The sequence below is a fragment of the Macrobrachium rosenbergii genome, chromosome 16 (genome assembly GCF_040412425.1).
Source record: "Macrobrachium rosenbergii isolate ZJJX-2024 chromosome 16, ASM4041242v1, whole genome shotgun sequence".
Classification (NCBI taxonomy): Eukaryota; Metazoa; Arthropoda; class Malacostraca; order Decapoda; family Palaemonidae; genus Macrobrachium; species Macrobrachium rosenbergii.
Window position 1 is genome coordinate 42018762 of NC_089756.1, and position 22454 is coordinate 42041215.

General features: G+C 38.7%; 1 protein-coding gene across 4 annotated transcripts in view; it reads right to left on the minus strand.

Annotated features, from left to right (window-relative positions):
* Window positions 1–22454, minus strand: part of LOC136847371 (uncharacterized) — an 85077-nt gene that overhangs the window by 61355 nt on the left and 1268 nt on the right. Inside the window, exon 1 of one of the 4 annotated variants that reach the window (XM_067118998.1) lies at window positions 18246–18381. The exons of 1 other annotated variant lie outside the window; for it this stretch is intronic. The gene's annotated coding sequence lies outside the window, so the exon portion shown is untranslated. Of the gene's footprint in view, window positions 1–13760; window positions 13973–18245; window positions 18382–22454 lie in introns of those variants that run through there. 2 more of the 4 variants (XM_067118999.1, XM_067118996.1) reach the window with 2 other exon arrangements.

Consider the following 22454-nt stretch of genomic DNA (forward strand, 5'->3'; position numbering starts at 1 on the left):
ACAAGATATTTTCTCTAACATAGCACCCTTCGCTGGCCAGAGAGGATAACTCCAATTTCAAAAGAAGGATATCACAATTACATTATATGTACTAATCAAATGACGGATGTCGAATGTACCAACAGCAATTCACACAACATTTTCCAAAATAATCTGTACGAAAACACACGTTGGACCGCATAAATCCTGACATCTCCAGTTACTTCCTCCACAGAATATATATATATATATATATATATATATATATATATATATATATATATATATATATATATATATATATATATATATGCTCACTAAATGCATCTACAAATCAGGTACCCCATGTGCAAGGACTGGAAATTAAAATTGCCTTTCCTCTCCAAAAATAAATAAAAACAAAAAATTAATGGTTGCTCACGCTATGGCACAAAACTCACCAGAAATGCCCAATTACCGCTCCAATAATTCAAAATAAGCATAGGAATGCCCATATCTCGTAACCTCAATTCTTGCATCGACCTAACTTCCCGCATGCTTTTTTTTTCCAATTTCCAATAACTGGAATGAACAACATACTTTCAAAGGCCCATGTACTGACTTCCTGAATGTCTACTGACATCAGACAACATAACTAATTAACTCATCTTTTTTTGCTTCTTAATGATCCATGAATCCCCACAGTGTAGTGGTCTCCCATTTGCCTTCCTTTTAATTCATTGCAGAAATAACTTCAGACTGAAACTACTTCCTCTTTTTTGCTCAATGCCCAATGAACATCCACAATGGGTCATGCAGCTCTACCGAACTCTCTCCCACTGGCCTACCTCTTTTTCTAAATGCCCTATTCAATATCACACCACATAACTCCTAAATCTGAATCTTAATGCCCAACGAATACCCTTCTGAAGTCTTCAACCTCCCTTCCTCTACTCAATTCCTAGTTCCAACTGGTCTACCTCTTCAAAAGAAAATGATCATGGAATACCCACATTCTATATCGCAACTCCTCTAAAATCACCCCCCCCTTCCACAACCTAAACAAAAATGCCCATTTATGCCTCTTGTTGAGTGCAATGCTCTCCCACCTCTAAGTCAAGATGGCAGGGGCGAGAGGAGCGAGGTTCAGTTCATATCCTTGCCACTGACACAACTGATGATGTTATTAGGGCCCCGGGGAGAGAGAGAGAGAGAGAGAGAGAGAGAGAGAGAGAGAGAGAGAGAGAGAGAGAGAGAGAGAGAGAGAGAGAGAGAGAGAGAGAGCTTAACCCGACTACGCCATTACCACCGGTATTAAACGTTGCACCACGACCTAAATTTGTGATTTAATTGGTCGTTTACGGTTTGTATTCGTTCGCCCTGAGAGAGAGAGAGAGAGAGAGAGAGAGAGAGAGAGAGAGAGAGAGAGAGAGAGAGAGAGAGAGAGAGAGAGAGAAGGGGGCCCGGGGGAACAGGCTCAAGGAAACTTTAAAGAAAAAATTACTTTAAGACAAATGATCGAAATACAGAAAGCGCAAACCGATACGTACAGGAAGTTCTGTGAAAGAAACCAGAACACCTCTGGAGTTACTTTCTTTTCAGTACTGGTTGTGCTGGAGGGGTGAGCTATCATAAGGAACAAAAAAGCACTGACTATCACGACTTACGGGATTTTAGTTTCCACCGATATATACTATTTAAAAATTATGGTTTCGCAAAGATCATGTCCAATACATAATTCAATTTAACCGGTACTTAAGATATACCCGTCTAACAACATAACCCTTGAGAATTAATCAAGGATAGGCGTAAATTACGAAAGAGACATTTATAACGTAATGCTGGCTTACCCCTCCCCGGCATTATACATAACACTCGATATACATAACAACGGTCAATGACACGGCCAACCTACCTAATGGTTTATCCTGGCTAACCAGGGGCAGATAGATGCCTAACACCTGCCCATTCAAAGTAAGACTATAAGAGCTGAGGAAAACTGAGGTAAAAAGAGAATTTCCATGATCTGACAATTTATGCAAATAATCAGTCACCGAATATGTGAAGAAACGCAGTCAAAAGAGGTCACCATTATCATCCATTAACAGCTACTGAGCAACACCGAGTGAGCGAAAGAAAGCTCTATCTAGCGGGAACATAGGGCATACCAGCACGCGGTCATGCACTCGAACGCCGAATTCAATTAAATCAATAACTGATTTCCGATAGTCTTTCCAAAGAGCTATGCTACAGTGCATGAGACAAAAGGCTTGAAGACAAATGAGAGAGAGAGAGAGAGAGAGAGAGAGAGAGAGAGAGAGAGAGAGAGTGTTCAATCACTAACTCCAGGAAACAGCGAACTTCAATTCCTCCTTTTCCCCATCTCTATCAATAAGCGTTTCTTTCATTTGGCTTAATGGAAAACACTTGGTTTGTTGATTTCCAATAACCAGCTTCTCAATATCGCAGTTGATCCCCCTCCACACCCCCGAAAAAGAAATCATAGACCAGTTGTAACAACCGTCTAACAGGCGATTACCCCCCAATGATGGCTACCCATAAACCACAATAACAGCACAATGACGTCACAAACGAATGACACTTATTGCTAACAATAAACGCATCAATAAAGAATACAATAAAAAAAATCCGGCCGGTGTATTTCAGCGGGTAAGTATGTCCTCTCTGAGAGGGTGGGAGACACGGGGAGGGAAGGGGAGAGGAGGGGGATACGAGGGGAGACGTATCATGGGTGAGAGGCCTTAATAAAAGGGCCTCGGGGAATCTTTACAAAGAGATGCCGCCGACATGAGGAAGAGAGGAAAATGAGGGCTCTTTCCCCCTCTATCACAGCTCATATGTGCCTTTGTTCCGCCAAAAAGCGAGAGGCGGTTGTGATGACGCAAATATTAGTTGTAGTCTGCGTTATGAACATCAATTTGCCCTCCGCGCCCGATGATTCCTTTGTTTGAGCTCAAAAGAGCGCGAATGGTCCGGCTTGGGAAACGTCCTCTGTTGCCATATTACGAGCTCCACGTTTCTCGTGTCATTATTCCGCTGGAAACCTTTTAAACCTATAAAAATCGTACACGGCTGTAGTTATGTAAGATCGTTCCAGATATTTTGAAAAGGCCTTTACGTGGTACAATGACTGGAAAAAAATCGAATAAACAGCCAAGGTATCGAGGTGAATTAGCCCCAAAAGACAAGGTTACGTCGAGTAGCCGTCAGCCTTTTTTATATGCACGGTAAGTGGTGGCGTGCAGATATTGCTGTTAATCCGTCAATATTATGACCCCACAGAAACTCTAATTGCTTCAAAGTGACATGTCGAGGTTTTATTCGTAGGATTATTTATTGACCAGCTTCCCAAGTTACGCGTACGAACCGACGAAATTTGCATTGGGACGGGAGTCGTTTGCGGACTGTTGTGCCGAAGTAAAGAATTAGGCAGCTGGTTGATCGGGATTTCGAACAACAACAAAGATGATCGTCAGAATACAGCGACAAAAAATTAACAAAAATCCTCTAACGGGTCTTAAAAAAAGACACAACATTGACGAAAAGTAACTTGAAACAATTTACAACAAAATCATCTGGGCAAAACTAATAAAATCCTTAAAAAGCCACCCAGCTTAACTTTATATGCTAAGACAGCATAGCACAAACAAAAAACATCCGAAATGCTAAATCCCAAATATAAACAATTTCCATACAGCAAGGACACCGTGGAGACAAGCGGAGATTAACTACACAATGGCAAGGGAGACCTACACATAAGTGGGAGGGAGGGAGAGGATACCAGCACACGAGAGAGAGAGAGAGAGAGAGAGAGAGAGAGAGAGAGAGAGAGAGAGAGAGAGGAGTCGTCTAACTGAAGCATCGCCCGCCATCGTTTACTCGCTTTCGTGCACCGACAATATGGAGGGGGAGACGACCCAGGCGTGAAATGCCACGTGTTATTGTGCTTTATAATCTTATATGTCCCCCTCCCTACCCCTCCCCCTTGCCTCCTCCCCTTTGCCTCTGAGGGATTTCTGTTACCTCTCTCTCTCTTTCTCTCTCGCTTCATCTACATCCTTCGAATTATTAAAGATTGGCAATAATGTCACATATCCAATAACTATACTCACTCTTTATCTCTCTCACCTATTCTGGGACTCGGCTTATCTTCATCGTACTACCACCATCCACTACATCACTCCGAATACCTAAACACGTTAACAACCTCCATTCTTCCATTAACTTTCGCAGCACAACCTCCCAAGTTTCCATTTACCCTCAAGATCTTACTCTTGTTCACATTACTCTTGACTCCTGTTCTGTCAAACTCTTTCGTTAGTTTCTGACGTTCCACTTCACTATCCCCAATAAGCAATGTATCATCTGCAAACATCAATACTTCTGCTCTCCATTCATAAACATTTTTTCATATCCACATATTTACACCACTATTCAATAATCTCTTCGATTTCTAGTATCACGCTATCTTTCAAGATAAAAACAAGCACTGGAAAAATTACACGCCCTTGTCTCACATCGACTTGTACACCCAACCAGACACTCACCTATCGACATATTCTTATACAAATTGGCCTCCATCATAAACTTTCGGTCGTTCGCTACAACTGGTCTTTTATGCTGTATTATCCGCAATACTCTCCACACTGACTACCATTATTCTTTCATGAGCCTTTCCTAGATCCATGTGTTCTACATGCTGCATATTTCTCTTTACCTTCAAGCTTGTCACAGAAGGGTTTCATAAACATATGATTTATGGTATTCATTTTCTATCAATCCTTTCGTCATAATGTATTCAATTTGTCAAGTCAGTTCAATCCAAACCCAACCTTACTCCTCCCTGGTTATACAAAGCAACAATATGTCCCGAGAATTTTTAGTCCCCTTTATCCAAGATACCTATCGCTCATCCCACGCTGTAAAGATCATCATCGTCCGTAAAGGTGTGGGCATACTGGTTGAGATTCAGCACTTTTGCGTTCCCGTCTTCATAAACATGGGGATATTCTTTCAAATTACCCTCTTTAAATTTACCACGATATAGATAATATATACATGTATATATATTATGCATACATACATACATACATACATATACAAACATATGTATTGTGTGTGTATAAAATATAGACTATATATATATATATATATATATATATATATATATATATATATATATATAGTATATATATAAATTATGTACATAAATTCCCTTCAGTAACATATATGAAAATATATTTCCGAGGTAGAGCGAATTGGATATTAAAGGACGTTTGTAGCTTACTGATTGAATATGAATCACGGTGATGTGATAAAAAAGTCATATATTATATATACTGTATAATATATATATATATATATATATATATATATATATATATATATATATATATATATATATATATATATATATATATATATAATACCTGTATATATATAAATTGGGAATATTGCTTTCTTCACCAACCCCTCTTTCCAGGACTGAAGCAAAGATATATTACTCTTTTTTTAAATTCAAAATAACTCAAACTTCTGGTTTAGATCTCATACCTGTCCACAGTAGCTTTACAGATACTCTTTTGTGAGTTCTTTAGCTACAAAAATCGTTTTCTATTTGGTCCCGCTACATCAAATAAAACTAAGCAATAGCTAAGGAAAATGTCCCTTGAATTTAAAAAAAAAAAAAAAAATTTCTTATTGCCGCCTTTCCTTTATTTTTCAAGTCCTCTCATCTAAGGGGCCTACTGCTTACCACAAAGGATGCCCTACACCTTTTGGGCATCCCCCAGTCATCATATGACCCACAGACAACCATTCGCCCGACTGATTTCACGGGAGCTAACATACATACGGTCGGAAAGAATATATGAAGCATACCGCAAATTGGACATAATAGCCATTTCATGTTTCCTAATTACATACACAAACGTATAAAACGTTTTGCAAATTTCTCCATAATTTACACTATACAAAACGACTATCCTTGATGGCTAGGTTCGGAGACTTCTTATTTATCTACTACCATGCTTTGGAATTCTCCAACAAATTCGGTTCAACGTCTTCCAAAAGAAAGACCATCGAATACCTGGCCAGTAAAGCCTACTGCTACCTCTATCTCTCTCTCTTTATATATATACATACACACACACACACACATATATATATATATATATTATATGGGCTCCTTATATTTGATGGAATTGTTTTAACAGAAAATATTTGTCATATATATATATATATATATATATATATATATATATATATATATATATATATATATATATATATATATATATAGTATGGGCTCCTTAAATTTGATGGAATTCTGTTTTAACAGAAAATGTTTGCCATATATATATATATATATATATATATATATATATATATATATATATATATATATATATATATATATATATATATTATATATATAATGTGTGTGTGTGTGGCTAAAAACGTACAAAACAAGCTGGTAAATGTTCATTTATCATATACTAACTAAATTTCAACATACAGCTGAGAGAGAGAGAGAGAGAGAGAGAGAGAGAGAGAGAGAGAGAGAGAGAGAGAGAGAGAGAGAGAGAGAGAGAAATTCTATTTATAACAGGAGACAGAGAGAAAGAGAAAATCCTATTTATAACAGAAGAGCCAGTAAAAAAAAAAATTCTGAACGCTGTACTCCATTTGGTGTTCCCCAAGAGTCTGCGTGAAATCACCGTACTGTTGCTATTTGAAGGAACTCGCACCGTGCCCAATCGTCACCGGCGGAACAAAGGATTCGAAAGAGGATCCGAACCTCGTGTTTGAATCATGCCACTACCTTTTCATTGCGGGAGGAGGACCTTACCCTCACAAAAAGATAACCAACCACCCTAACCTACTGTCCTTCAACATCAATCTTTCGGTCGCCACTCGACTTTGTTGTAGAAACCGACGTCTCTGGAAGCGTGTATGGAAATCCTGAATTCCAAAAGAATTTGTCAATTACCACGCACGCGTATTTTCCAATTTCATTCTTGGAGCTTTGTGACAATGTTAAGTCGCTGTGTAAATACCATATCGATAATAGTAACATGATACGATAAAGTGATAAGTGAACATGGGGATAAATTCAAAATATTCATTCAAAATTAAGTATTCCTGAAACATCTCAGACCACCTAAACAGGGTTCGACTCAATTTCGTGTTAAAAGGGCCTAGACCATCTGACTAAAATATGTACCTACACACTACGCGATTACGTAATACAGGCGGTCCGATGACTATCATATCTATTCTACAGTATGACTGTTAAAAAGTCAAATATCATCTATTTGACTTTGATAATCACTAGACAAGCCGTTTGTAATCCTGGCCGGGGCAGACGCATTTATCAATCATAACTCCCCTTGGGTGCAAATCACTCCAAAGTTATAGTGAATTTGATATTAAATGGTATTTGTGACTACAAGGAAGTCATACATGAATAAGTGACAGATTATCAACACAATCTGTGTGTAACTGTATAAACTGGGACAGTACTTGCAGACTCAGTTAGGCATGCGGCTTCATTTCTTGCAGCATACTTGGGAATTCAAATTTTCTAGGAATACAACGTAGCTAACTGGTGGTAGGTAGGTAAGCGTGGGGAAACTGACTGACAAGCTGAATCAATGGCCTGATCCTGGTCACAACTGAGAACTAGAAAAATTATTCCTGTAACCTTTTACACATTCTGTCATGGGAGTTAAAACCTATACAATTGAGCATAGGGATGCTTGTGATATGGCGCTGAGCAAAAGTGAGAAGCATTTGAATTCTCTAGGACCTAAACTTTCGACAACAAAGTACTGTTCTAAAGATCGGGTAGCTCAGATTGGAAGGCAATTAGCACAAGAGTCAATCCCAACATTATGAATTTAGATAACTGTATCACTGCAACCCTCCCTCACTTTGTTAATTGGGAGAGGGGAGAGCGGAGGGAGTTGCACCTTACGAACCCAAGAAGAACTGATAAAGTCTATTTGCACCATGGTCCAAACAGCACATACTTATCCAGAAAACTGCCTTGCAGAGGAAGGAAGAAAGGACAAAGGGAAAGAAAGCCAGCCAGTCACTCATTTAACCTCCAACCTCATGCCATCCAGGTACCTTTGGCATCCCACTCTGACCAAAAGGAGCTGCCAGATGGGTCCAAAGAATTGTGACTGTGAGGAGTCACATCCCACTTTGGAGACCGAAGTTAGTCGGCAAGACTGCTTAAAGCTCCCATGAGCATGGACACCTCTATCAAGGTGTTTTGTAGGTAATTAGGCAGATGTTGGTTAAAGAGAGCTCAGAAGTCTGTCACCTCTACCCATAGCAGGTGACTCCCTACAAGTGAGCAATGTCATAAGAATGACTGCACTCGCTTCAAGTCTGCCAGAGCTTCTTGTGAGAAGGCTTCTGAGACCTCTTCTTCCCAGACAGAGGAGGTAAGAGAGGATGAGCTTGACAAGGTGGAGGAGAAAGATGACACTTGTAATCGGTGCTCCAGGGGTATCCCCACAGGTAAGGCAATCACTACATCACTGAGCTCCTTAGCTAAAACACCAGTAAAAGATAGATCACTTGCAGTACTGAGTAGAAACATCTATTAGTACTCCAGCAGAGCTGCCATCGATGAAATTGCCTTTCTTGGAGAGATGCACCGGTGTCAGCACTGCACTGTTGAAGAGCGAGGACTAATTGCCTACCCTGACGAGTGCAGCCATTTCCTGTGAAAAGAAGCTAAGGAGAGAGAGGGGGCAGTCCAAGAGGAAGATTTGGTAGTATCAAAGACAGTAGTTCCCTTCTAGGAAACCAGCAAAAATCTTTTTGGGTTCCTACTGCTGAAAATCTGCAATGCAGACCAGCTAGCATGTTCCTAGCACCAAAACAGAAGACCAAAACTGGTGACACTATCACCAAGGGAATAACATGGCCAAAAACCCACTTATATCCTTCACGCCTTTCTTTGTTCACTTTTCTTGTTCAAGCCCATGTTGAAAAAAAAATACAAACAAGATACACGAAACAAAAAGATGTAAAGCATTTTCAGCTTGATATGGTAAAGTAAGGTTGCAGCAAAATGTCTTAATTGCAGCCATAGAGAGCTTGGTGACAGAGTGGGGTTCTCTTTACTCAGCAACCTAACACCAGTTAACTTTTTACCAAGTTCCAACAACCAACTCTAACAGTAGCTCTTAACCACTGACATAGGGAGGAGCTTATCATGGCAGACAGAATAGTAACTCCATAACAGATACCCACTGAACAATGTCAATAAAAAAAGATGGCTAATTTTTCTGATACACAACTGCAGCAGATTTCATGACTGATCCAAACACCTTTTCCACAACCCTTTAAAAGCTCCTCCCTTGCATTAGGTGCCGGATAGTCTCCAACTACAAAGACTGAGACTGCACAGGCTAGTGATAACAGCATGTGGGGAAGACGAAGCAGAGTGGGCCACAGAAACAGTTCTCTTGGCAGCTCTACAAGATGGGACAGAAGATTTAGGTACCACTCAGCCTGTGGCCATCATGGAGTCACCAGGGTCATCCCATGACCAGGATTAACCAGTACTTGCTTGATTACCCAGCAGAGTAGGCAGGAAAGTGTATGCACTGAGACTGTCCCGTTACAACCTAGCACTGGTGAGCAAAACACCAGTAGCAACACGCCCCACTTTTGAAACGTCAAAGAACAGTTGATTCCAGTCATCTATTCACCACAAGAGTTCCTCCTTCAATCCCACAATCAAAGGCATGCTGAGTGTTGGCGGATCGACACCGTAGAAATTGCTGTCACTTCAGGCACTACTGAAACCAACATATGTGGAGTTGCACATAAGGAACCGGTAACCTGTCCCTTTGCAGACAAAGTAAAGCAACTTCCTAAAGTGCAGATGGATATCTGAAAATAGACATCTTTTAGGTCTAAAGAAAGCAAGAAGTTGCCCTCTGATAGAAGCCAACCTGGAACATGAGATTTCCATCTTGAATTCAAAGGATACAGATCAGTGACAGGCCTCCCGCCTCCTGTCACATTTTCCACCAGGAAAATGCAACTACTGTATACCGGGATCAATATGAGATAGGGAAGGCAAACATCACTGAGAACTCTGTAGCTGTCCCAAAGGATGAACAGACCACCCAAGGTTCTGGCCCCTGTTGCCCAATTACACAATAGGCATCCCCCAGCTTGCTGCAGGAGGAAGAATGCTGATCTCAGCAACCTAACCCTCTTTTCTTCCCCTTCCCTTCCTTCCTAGTCAAGGACGGGCCATAAAGATTCATGACCCCTTCCACAAGAAGATGGCTGCTAGGGAACTTGTCTGACCTTCACCGAAGGCCCATATCAATGGCATAGCTTCCCCCAAAAAGGAAGCTAAAAGGACAATGCATAGTAAGGAAGTCTAAGAGCATTATGTATAATGGAATGTTGTGTACCATTCTGCTCTTCAAAAAGAGCAAGGCAGTACTGTACTCATGATTGCATTATTTTGCAACATGAGACCACACTTAATGGGATACCAGCCTGGAAGAAGACTATTGTATGGACAATGTAACACCTTTTCAGAACAAGGTTAGCAGAATGGTGTGGAAGGAAAATCAACCTCCCTCCAGCACCATCAACCTCCTCAAACGTCACCTTTTTCATCCAAAGATATCCCAGAAAAAGTAAAGTTAGCCATCGAATTCAGTCATAGGTAGTACTTTTACTGCAATGTCATATGCTGGGGCAGGTAAGGGGTGGGGTGGCAACTTGAGAGAAAGAACAAAGGGACTTCTGTGTTTCATGATCAGAATCAACCTCAAGTATGCTTTCCACAAGAAGGGACCAGGGCAACCAATAAAGGATATCCAATGAAAGATAAAATTTTATATCCTGATAGGAACAACTGAAATTTACCTTCAAGAGTACAGCAGCCCTAATATATCCCAATTTCTTGCCTCTACATTTATTGATTTCTAATCTCAAAATCCAGTAAAAATAACCTATCTGCGTATCAAGCATAAGCCTCACATCATATTCCCAATTGTTCCCCAAAGTAAATTTGGTCTGTGCTACAAGTGCATATGGTAACAACAAAATTACCCACTCTGCTTTCTTCAGTCAAAAACAACCAACTTTATCTTGCCAGCAAAAGTTATGGCCTCTCAACGCAGACTGTCAAATATCGGAGGTTTATGGGGGAAAATTTAATACACAAAAACCTTTCAATGATGACAGCTTTCATGTATAAAATAGCACTACAGTTTTAATCGAAGTAAATGTCAAATTAATAAAGGTATTATTTTGTAAAAAGGAACCAGATAAAAGCATCAAAATGTACTCTGCAGTAAAATCCATAAATGGCCATTTTCATGTGCACTAGAGTTTGAATGATTAAAATGCAACTGTAAAAACATACAAAATACAAGCTTTAAAAGACAATTTACAAAAAGATGTCTGAGGTTCAGAACACATCCCAAAAGATGGTTAAATCAAGAATTTTCTTCTCATATACAGGTATTCTGCTAACCTAAGGTACTTGAAAGTGCACTGAAAATGGGCACAGTTTACTAACAAAATGTACCTAATATGAAATAGGTTAGGCTTGGCATCTTTGAGATGCTTCCACATTTCTTTCCCTTTGGGAGTGGGCAGACTTATCACAATCTTCAGATTACTTAACTAATTTCTTTTTCATTAGTTGCACACAGTATGAATATCTTCAATATCTTTCTCTGAAATTTTCTCACATCCTTAAATAACTGTCCCTACACAGAACACCTGACCATGCCTGGGACTACTGTACCATTTTATTAATTTAATTAAAAAAGGACCTATCATATTCAGTCAAGTTACACTGTTTTCTTAATACAATGGACAAATTTAATTAATAGGTTTCTGCATCAAACCTGTGACATTTATCCTACATGCAAAAAATCCTTGGAAATGAACAATAACCTCAATACAGGCTTTCAAAATCACCACTGTTTTTGCTGCAATGGTGTTCAAGGGTATTCCTCTATCTTTGTTTGTACTGATGGGTTTTCTTGTTGGTAATGACTGGTGGAAAACCTGACATCACTACTCTGATACCATTTCCCTTATATGTAATTTCTCTTAGGATGTTTCTTTGACTGACAACCAAAACGTATGTTCTTTGCTCTTATTTGCATTGTCAACACATGTACAAATGTGTGATGGCAGCATCATGATGTTTCCTGAGGATTCCAATTTTGCATCTATCATTATTTATGTGGTAACTTATTTGCGCAGAACTATAACATGAAGTGCTAATTCCTTTCTTGGGATGAATTATTTTATAGTTTTCAATAATGCTGAGATTTCTAAAACAACTGGAGAATGGTTTTGAGTAAACAACCTACTTGAGGTTATGAAAATTAAAATTATGTTCTGAGTAATGGCTAACATCAGAAATTTACTGCGGGATCATACCAACAAATGAATTTTCTTTAAGAAACATACTTAGGGCACATAAAAGTGATAAAAAGTTTGGTAACAACATTACACTGCACTCATGTAAGAAACCATGCATTAGGGCTATAGCCTAGGTTAAGTTGGAGAATCAAGGGAGGTACTTCCAAGCAAGGTTAGGTGGTAGTTAATATATTAGCCTAGTTTATGGCAACATGAGCTTCTGTGTGTGGTCCTCCAGACTCTTTAATAGCCAACAGACACCAGATTAAGGTTCATTGTCCTAAGCTTGTTAAATTTTCTGATATTTTCGTTCATTCATAGGCTAACCCACAATCCTAATTTCCCACTGAGGTTATCTTTTACCATTATATATATGCCAAGACTAGGGTGTGTTCTAATGAGTTAAAGCATTTCTGGCCTATGCCACAGTACCGACAACAGAATTAACCAAATAACAAAGAACTACAGAATTCTTAAGTGTCACTGCCAACATTTACAGTATTATTTTTGGCAGGCTGCTCTACAGTGGCTTAGCTAGAGGCTAGGCTACATGCCTTGGCAAATATGAACTGGAATTGGCTAGCATTAAAGAAATTATGAAATCAAGGCTACATATGAAAATGTCTTGCAGAATTCATGAATGCATGAGAAACAAGGCTATAGAACTAATGAAAATTCTAGCAACTACTAATAAACAAGTCGATACTCTCGTGCACTCTCAAGCCAGTGAACTGTAAGGATAGGTTAGGCCTAACAGAAATAACCGAATCATATGTAGGCCTACAAAAAACTTATGTTCTGTAATTTCTAAGCACGTACGGAGTACTTGCAACCTAACCAAAATATCAATATATATGGTTTTAGACTAAGAAGGTTAAGGAAAAAAACAAGTAAAAATGAGCCGAAGTTCGGCGCAATCGGGTTTTCTGTACAACTTTGAACCAAGGCCACAGAAAACAGATCTATCGAAATTCGGTGGCCTCGGTATAATGCTGTATGAGCCGCGGCCTATGAAACTTAAACCACGGCCCGGTGGTGAATTATCCTATATCGTTGCCAGACGCACGATTATCTAACTTTAATCTTAAATAAAATAAAATCTGAAGCTAGAGGGCTGCGATTTGGTATGTTTGATGACTGGAGGGTGGATGATCAACGCAATTTCCAGCCCTCAAGCCTCAGTAGTTTTTCAGATCTGCTGGCGGACAGAAAACTAAAACTGGAATATTAATGAAGAGCTGATGATCCATTTTCCAGCATCCAAGTTTGGCATCTGGGGTGTCGGTGACCTTGAGTCACGTGACTTATTAAAACACTAACTATAAAAATGGCCCTTAACAGCTTACCGTAAACTCAGCAGAACACTGACAACAGTCGTCTGAAATATACTGTATACACCACGGAGTTTCCAATGGTGCGTTTATACGTTTGTTAAACAGCACTGTCACACTTACAACCTGACTTGCATAAATAGCAACTGGTCACAAAGTCACAAACTTAGGAGTTGGGACACTGGGCTCGAACTGACTCACTGTTACGTCATCAAAAACAAATGAGTGTTAGATCAATTATATATATATATATATATATATATATATATATATATATATATATATATATATATATATATATATATATATATAAAGAAACTCAGTGTGCTTTTATTTAATATATAAGCAAGGTAAAGGAGAAAGCTTGACTCGTAAACTGTACTTTTACACGGACGCTATTTGTGGAATTTCGTGATGCAGTGTCGCCATTAATGGACACCAAATGATTCGAGCTATCATTTGGGACGATTCGTTTCTTCAGTAAACAGGCATTCTGTTCAATTCACGGAACAGCTGACGTGCATTTAAACACATAACAAACGTGATATATATAATCCAAGTCCTAATATGTATCATAAACAGGCATTATCAGTACATCAAGGAGCAGTTAATAAGCATTTGACCAAGCAATATATTTAATAAACTCCATTTCGTTAACCATTCTTTTTAATTACAATGTTATGCCTTTAACACAACTGCCATCTTGCCGTACATGTGACATTCAAGGACTGCGGCTTATGAACCATAGGCCTAGTTCTGCATTTACTGAAAGCAATGGCTATGGAAACAATGTCAGTGAAAGAATGACTTACCCAGAATGTTATAAAATGTAATTACTAACACTAGCTAATCATTTTTCTACATCCATATTATACCGTGGTCTGTGAGGAACTTATAGATACAAAATATTAGATGTTGCCCATGCGACAGCGCCGTAAGTCATTGAAAGAATAATTCATTCCTAAAATGTTAAATAATACGATTAATGGCGTTAATTAATAATGCTTCTATTTTGTGTTGATTTAAATTTTTATCGTCGGTTGGAAAAGTAAGTCCGAATGCACGACTGACTTGAAAAATGTAAACAACCTATTTTCATACCGATCGTATGCGCCTTCCATTATGTATAACCTAACTTTTAGTCCCATATTTCATCTTGGAATAAGTACTAATCTAGCATTTATGAGCATATTCCATAATCGCATACTTGTGAGACCAGCTACTGTGGGGAAATTGGCAACATGGCGTGTTTGTCGTACTCGGATTCAGGAGTGGTTGAAAAATCTCGACTCTCCCCATGGAGGTCCGTATGTAGGCAGGGGAGTTAATACAGTATCCGCCATGTTTGAAAGAAATGCCCTTGGCGTGGAAATAGTAGTTTATAAATATACAAAGTGTGCCTAATTATTTATGAGTATTGCTATTTGTGCTTAGCTCTTCGCACAAAATCAATAAAACTTACTGAGTAACTCACTTCAGTCGGCTGAGTTATAACAAAAAGCATTGTTTTATCACGTGTTCCTGTGTAAAGTAATTAAACTTTTAGAACTGGGATGGACAAGAACAGTAGTGAAATTTTATTTATCAACCATATGGCCCAAGTCACAAATAACTCCTGGAGAGTTAGTTTAGAAACAAAAATAGCTTCCTTCTATAAAAATAAGATTTAACGAATGTTATCAACAAGACAGTCTTGTATCTTATTACGATTAAAAATTGCCTGCATGTTTTAAAACTTCCGCACACGTCATTCTTTCAATATTTTCCATAGCAGTCTCATCGTAACGGCTGACCGATTAAATTTTCTGGTCAAAATGTCCCGAGTAAAATAAAAGAAAAATGTAATCAATTAATTGATCATTCAAGAGCACAAGGAATAACACAGGAGGTAGGTTGGAGGAAGGCCTATGCAAATACATATATAATCACTAAAAAAAATCAAAATAGGCCACACAAAATGCTTCACGGCTATAAACTGGCTGGGGCCAATGCTAAAAAGGGCTTAAGGACTAAATGCACCATCGCCTCAATACACCAACACTAGTCTGAATGCACCATGTATCATGGTCCGAATGCACCGAGTTATCTAGTCCCAATGCACCACTTCCTAATTAAAGTGAATCTTTCCTTGTGGCCCCAGTGCACTAACCTAATTCACAAAACACCTGCTCTTTGAGGAACTATATAGGCATCTATATTCACTTTGCAGGATTATTTTCTTTGATATGGTGAATCATTTACAGAGTCTGAATACAGTAACAATATTACAAAACCAACAAGTACATTATGCTATGAGAGGAAGATTAAAACTAACCAGTTAAAATGCATTATTCCTTATGGTCCCAATGCACCAACTGAATTCACTCAACACCTGTTCTTTGAGGAGTAATTATATAGGTAACTGTATATATTCACTTTTGCAGGATTATTTTCTTTGAAAAAGTAAATCATTTTAAAGTCTGAATAAAAATAGATTACAAAACCAACAAACACATTATGCTTTGAGGGAAAAGTTTAAAATTTTACTACCTTGCTGGGTAGCTACCTCTTGATTTAAACTACAAGCCAAACTGTTTCTGAATAAAAATAGATTAAAAAACCAACAAGACACTTTAAGGCTTCTGCCAGAAAATTCATAGCCTATAGACTAAGCTGGGGTACACAAAATACAATATATATTGATATCAAACGACAAAAAGGATGATTGATATAAAAGCTTTAGTAAAGAAATAAGACTATTCTTTAAATTACCCAGTAACTACTTTCAACAAGCTAAAAACTGAGATTTAACCATTTCTTAGTACGAATGACCGAAAGTTGATAGATACCAGAATCAACCAAGCAACAAGCGCATTTTTATGCAGTGTTGGTACATTCAGACTATTTACAAAATGGCTCAGTCAGACTAAGTGGTTGGTGCATTTAGACCAGGCTGGTGGTGCATTCGGTCTGGTGCATTCAGGCAATGGTGCATTTTGTCTAGTTTCCCTAGAAAGATAATTTTCAACTTTCACAGCCATTCACATCAAGTGATCATGCAGTCCTATGTTTTACCAAAGGCATAATTAAGATCGGATACCCTCACGCAAGACCAAACAAAGAAATTCTCGCAATGCATCAATACAAAATAGATATTACGATTATCGCGACTAAAACAATATATGCAGAAGTAAAGCAAGTGCGATTATATGGTGCCCACGTGATCTGAATGGATAACTGCCCAAAAAATTAAGAAAACTATGAAAAGCACAAGTTACTTATCAGAAATCCCTTACAACCCACTGCCACGTGTAAAAAAAAAAACCCACCGATGCGCGCAGTTACGGACCTATTCCAGCTTGCGCCATGTGGGTATGGTTTCCATTGTACATCATAGAACTAAGTCGCCTTGACCCACAATTGGGCCTATGAATCTCGGTTTCTCTTACCTTAGCAAAGAAATTTCGACTTCTTCAAACAACGGCTTGCGCTTCTTCACGTAGACAAGTGTTTACGGAAAAACGAAGGCACGTGTAGTTCCAGCGTTTGCAACTTCTGGAATGCGGAAGACCTACCCGACTCTGATCGAGTGACCTGGGGGTTATTTGACCTTGAGGATTGCCTCCCCATCCCGCAGCATCATGGGTAAAATGTGACGTCACAAAAACAAAAGACAGCAGCGCATTTATTTTAATATTAATGTTATATATTGCTGTACGTTCAGATGGAGCTTATTATACTAAAAGTAAAGTACTAATGACGTTTGACAATCAAATATTTCGATAAACTAAAGGCGTTTGAAAATGAAAATATTAGAACGGAGACTATCGAGTGACTCACCCGCATACGCCATTAAAAGCAAAACAAAATAGCCTCGTTATATCTAAATATTCTATTCCCATAGTAATTTAGGCAAGATAGACGAAATTTTCTCGGAACTTCGTAAGTTCCTCTCAAAAAAAAAAAAAAACAATACCACACTATTATTTCTACAATACCTTGAAATTTCTCAGATTACAATTCCTTGGTTCTATAACGCCGATATGAAAAATGACGGCCATGTTTGCATGAGTCACCAGCGTACAGCCACAGCACGGTCTAGAGCCATAGAAATATAAATATTCATCGAATCTGTTTGTTTATATCTCTAAAAGAAACGTAAACAATGATCTGGATCATTCACAGCAAGACCAAAGGGATTTTTACAATGCATCAACACAGATGTTGGAGGAACAAAACTGAAACAATGTAAGCTAAAATAAAGCTAAGCGTTTTTATATATTGCCCACGTGATCGGAATGGCTAATTTCCCAACAAATTCAGAAACAATGAAAAAACTTAACTTATTACTAGAAATCCCTTAAAAACCCCACTGCCACGTGAGAAGGACCCACCGAAGCATAGAGTCCTGCTTCCTGAGCCAAACCCAGCAGAGTCATGGGGAATTGGCTTCCATTGCACATCTAGGACTAAGTCGCCTTGACCGCCAATCAGGCCTACGAATCTTTTGTTTTCTCTTACCTTATCAAAGAAGATCTGACTTCTTCAAGCAACGGCTTGCGCTTCTTCACGTAGACAAGTGCTTACGGAAAAACGAAGACACGTGTAGTCCCAGCGATTGCAGTCTCTGGAATGCGGAAGACCTACCCGACTCTGATCGAGTGACCTGGGGGTTATTTGACCTTGAGGATGCCTCTCCATCCCGTAGCATCATGGGTAAAATTTGACGTCACAAAAAACAAAAGACAGCAGCGCATTTATTTTAGTATTAATGTTGTATATTGCTGTACGTTCAGATGGAGTTTATTATACTAAAAGTAAAAAGTACTAATGACGTTTTGCAATCAAATATTTCGATGCACTGAAGGCGTTTGAAAATGAAAATATCAGAACGGAGACTATCGAGTGACTCACCCGCATACGCCATTAAAAGCAAAACAAAATAACCTCGTTATTTATCTAAATATTCTATTCCCATAGTAATTTAGGCAAGATAGACGAAATTTTCTCGGAACTTCGTAAGTTCCTCAAAAAAAAAAAAACAATACAACACTATTATTTCTAGAATACCTTGAAATTTCTCAGATTACAATTCCTTGGTTCTATAACGCCGATATGAAAAATGACGGCCATGTTTGCATGAGTCACCAGCGTACAGCCACAACACGGTCTAGAGCCACAGAAATATAAATATTCATCGAATCTGTTTGTTTATATCTCTAAAGAAACATAAACAATGATCTGGATCATTCACAGCAAGACCAAAGGGATTTTTACAATATCAACACATATGTTGGAGGAACTAAACTGAAACAATGTAAGCTAAAATAAAGCTAAGAGTTTTTATATATTGCCCACGTGATCGGAATGGCTAATTTCCCAACAAATTCAGAAACAATGAAAAACTTAACTTATTACTAGAAATCCCTTTAAAACCCCACTGCCACGTGAGAAGGACCCACCGAAGCGTAGAGTCCTGCTTCCTGAGCTAAACCCAGCAGAGTCACGGGGAATTGGCTTCCATTGCACATCTAGGGTCAAGTCGCCTTGACCGCCAATCAGGCCTACGAATCTTTTGTTTTCTCTTACCTTAGCAAAGAAGATTTGACTTCTTCAAACAACGGCTTGCGCTTCTTCACGTAGACAAGTGCTTACGGAAAAACGAAGACACGTGTAGTCCCAGCGATTGCAGTCTCTGGAATGCGGAAGACCTACCCGACTCTGATCGAGTGACCTGGGGGTTATTTGACCTTGAGGATGCCTCTCCATCCCGTAGCATCATGGGTAAAATTTGACGTCACAAAAACAAAAGACAGCAGCGCATTTATTTTAGTATTAATGTTGTATATTGCTGTACGTTCAGATGGAGTTTATTATACTAAAAGTAAAGTACTAATGACGTTTTGCAATCAAATATTTCGATGCACTGAAGGCGTTTGAAAATGAAAATATCAGAACGGAGACTATCGAGTGACTCACCCGCATACGCCATTAAAAGCAAAACAAAATAACCTCGTTATTTATCTAAATATTCTATTCCCATAGTAATTTAGGCAAGATAGACGAAATTTTCTCGGAACTTCGTAAGTTCCTCTCAAAAAAAAAACAATACAACACTATTATTTCTAGAATACCTTGAAATTTCTCAGATTACAATTCCTTGGTTCTATAACGCCGATATGAAAAATGACGGCCATGTTTGCATGAGTCACCAGCGTACAGCCACAACACGGTCTAGAGCCACAGAAATATAAATATTCATCGAATCTGTTTGTTTATATCTCTAAAAGAAACATAAACAATGATCTGGATCATTCACAGCAAGACCAAAGGGATTTTTACAATATCAACACATATGTTGGAGGAACTAAACTGAAACAATGCAAGCTAAAATAAAGCTAAGAGTTTTTATATATTGCCCACGTGATCGGAATGGCTAATTTCCCAACAAATTCAGAAACAATGAAAAAACTTAACTTATTACTAGAAATCCCTTAAAAACCCCACTGCCACGTGAGAAGGACCCACCGAAGCGTAGAGTCCTGCTTCCTGAGCTAAACCCAGCAGAGTCACGGGGAATTGGCTTCCATTGCACATCTAGGGTCAAGTCGCCTTGACCGCCAATCAGGCCTACGAATCTTTTGTTTTCTCTTACCTTAGCAAAGAAGATTTGACTTCTTCAAACAACGGCTTGCGCTTCTTCACGTAGACAAGTGCTTACGGAAAAACGAAGACACGTGTAGTCCCAGCGATTGCAGTCTCTGGAATGCGGAAGAACCCGACTCTGATCGAGTGACCTGGGGTTATTTGACCTTGAGGATGCCTCTCCATCCCGTAGCATCATGGGTAAAATTTGACGTCACAAAAACAAAAGACAGCAGCGCATTTATTTTAGTATTAATGTTGTATATTGCTGTACGTTCAGATGGAGTTTATTATACTAAAAGTAAAGTACTAATGACGTTTTGCAATCAAATATTTCGATGCACTGAAGGCGTTTGAAAATGAAAATATCAGAACGGAGACTATCGAGTGACTCACCCGCATACGCCATTAAAAGCAAAACAAAATAACCTCGTTATTTATCTAAATATTCTATTCCCCATAGTAATTTAGGCAAGATAGACGAAATTTTCTCGGAACTTCGTAAGTTCCTCTCAAAAAAAAACAATACAACACTATTATTTCTAGAATACCTTGAAATTTCTCAGATTACAATTCCTTGGTTCTATAACGCCGATATGAAAAATGACGGCCATGTTTGCATGAGTCACCAGCGTACAGCCACAACACGGTCTAGAGCCACAGAAATATAAATATTCATCGAATCTGTTTGTTTATATCTCTAAAAGAAACATAAACAATGATCTGGATCATTCACAGCAAGACCAAAGGGATTTTTACAATATCAACACATATGTTGGAGGAACTAAACTGAAACAATGTAAGCTAAAAAATAAAGCTAAGAGTTTTTATATATTGCCCACGTGATCGGAATGGCTAATTTCCCAACAAATTCAGAAACAATGAAAAAACTTAACTTATTACTAGAAATCCCTTAAAAACCCCACTGCCACGTGAGAAGGACCCACCGAAGCGTAGAGTCCTGCTTCCTGAGCTAAACCCAGCAGAGTCACGGGGAATTGGCTTCCATTGCACATCTAGGGTCAAGTCGCCTTGACCGCCAATCAGGCCTACGAATCTTTTGTTTTCTCTTACCTTAGCAAAGAAGATTTGACTTCTTCAAACAACGGCTTGCGCTTCTTCACGTAGACAAGTGCTTACGGAAAAACGAAGACACGTGTAGTCCCAGCGATTGCAGTCTCTGGAATGCGGAAGACCTACCCGACTGATCGAGTGACCTGGGGGTTATTTGACCCTGAGGATGCCTCTCCATCCCGTAGCATCATGGGTAAAATTTGACGTCACAAAAACAAAAGACAGCAGCGCATTTATTTTAATATTAATGTTGTATATTGCTGTGCGTTCAGATGGAGTTTATTATACTAAAAGTAAGGTACTAATGACGTTTTGCAATCAAATATTTCGATGCACTGAAGGCGTTTGAAAATGAAAATATCAGAACGGAGACTATCGAGTGACTCACCCGCATACGCCATTAAAAGCAAAACAAAATAGCCTCGTTATTTATCTAAATATTCTATTCCCATTGTAATTTAGGCAAGATAGACGAAATTTTCTCGGAACTTCGTAAGTTCCTCTCAAAAAAAAAAAAAACAATACCACACTATTATTTCTAGAATACCTTGAAATTTCTCAGATTACAATTCCTTGGTTCTATAACGCCGATATGAAAAATGACGGCCATGTTTGCATGAGTCACCAGCGTACAGCCACAACACGGTCTAGAGCCACAGAAATATAAATATTCATCGAATCTGTTTGTTTATATCTCTAAAAGAAACATAAACAATGATCTGGATCATTCACAGCAAGACCAAAGGGATTTTTACAATGCATCAACACAGATGTTGGAGGAATAAAACTGAAACAATATAAGCTAAAATAAAGCTAAGCGTTTTTATATATTGCCCACGTGATCGGAATGGCTAATTTCCCAACAAATTCAGAAACAATGAAAAAACTTAACTTATTACTAGAAATCCCTTAAAAACCCCACTGCCACGTGAGCAGGACCCACCGAAGCGTAGAGTCCTGCTTCCTGAGCCAAACCCAGCAGAGTCACGGGGAATTGGCTTCCATTGCACA